The sequence below is a fragment of the Cornus florida genome, unplaced genomic scaffold (genome assembly GCF_030987335.1).
Source record: "Cornus florida cultivar Cherokee Brave unplaced genomic scaffold, ASM3098733v1 CherokeeBrave_3.0.0_Hap2_Chr01, whole genome shotgun sequence".
NCBI classification, from domain to species: Eukaryota; Viridiplantae; Streptophyta; class Magnoliopsida; order Cornales; family Cornaceae; genus Cornus; species Cornus florida.
Window position 1 is genome coordinate 54,072,608 of NW_026775571.1, and position 1,212 is coordinate 54,073,819.

Here is a 1,212-nt window from a genome sequence, read left to right on the forward strand (position 1 = left end):
AGAAGGGAAAAATGATTTCTCTTTCTCTCTCCCCTCCTTATATACCAAGTCAAAAGTCAAGTTAAAGTCAACGAATAGGCCTTATACGACCCTAAAAAGCTAAAGTTGTCAAAACGCGCTCAAACGGATAAAACTCGTGAAAGTAAAAATAACGGTATCAAAATTAATGTACAAAAAAATTAACGGCACTGAAAAATAATCCAGAGCAGAAAAATTCGTCTTGGACCCACACGATGACCTCCCGAGTCAAAAATAAAAAAATGAAGGAAATGGTCCGGAATGCATTTATAAGAGTTCAAAACTTGACAAAAGCTAAAAAGAATCCCGAGAACCCCGTACACGTATCCCAATGTCACAAAATTAAAGGAAAAAGAAAATCCAAAAAATGGGAAAATGACCGGTCTTTACATGTCTAATCCGGAGGTAGCCTTTGTCAGAGCTTCCACTAGTCGTCGTCGTCGTTGGGAAATCACGGTTCGAGCACAAGCTTTGGTTTGGTGGTGTTAGCGTCAGTCTGGTGGTGGTGGTGATGTTGAAGTCTGTATGTATATATATGTATATTTACGTGTGTGTGTGTGTGTGTGTGTGTGTAAATATATGATATTGGCTACCATAGTGGTAGAGTTATTATTATTTTTTTGCTAAGGGTCATTTTGGTCATTAAAATGACTTATAAAGGTTAATATTGTGATTTAATGATTTAAATTATTCAATTTAGAAGTCAAAGGGCAATTATGTACTCTTATCATGATTAGTGTGTTGTTATTCAAGTTTGCAAATCTGGGGATGATGGATCACACCCTCTTTAAATTGTATCTATGTGTCTTTATTACAAACCTAGAGTATGAGTGCAAATTTCCTATTATTAGGGAGAGATTAGTCCCCGTCCCAAATTAAAAGTCTATTTTTAGGAACCTAACTATATAAGAGGATGAATTTTAGTATTTATTTATTTATTATAGTAGCAGTGAATGAATTACCAAAATATCCATAATGGGTCCATATAGATGTAATTGTTTACTTTTTACAACTTAAATGGAAGAAGGTTAAATTGATAATGTTAAAAAAAGTATTTTGCGATACATTTATTTTGGAACAGCTAAAAATGAGAAGGTGAACAATATGATGCACCCGTACTCTGTAATTACAAAATTCTAAAAGTGATAAATGAGAAAATGAGAGAGAGTAGTTGAATTTATTTAAAAAATAATA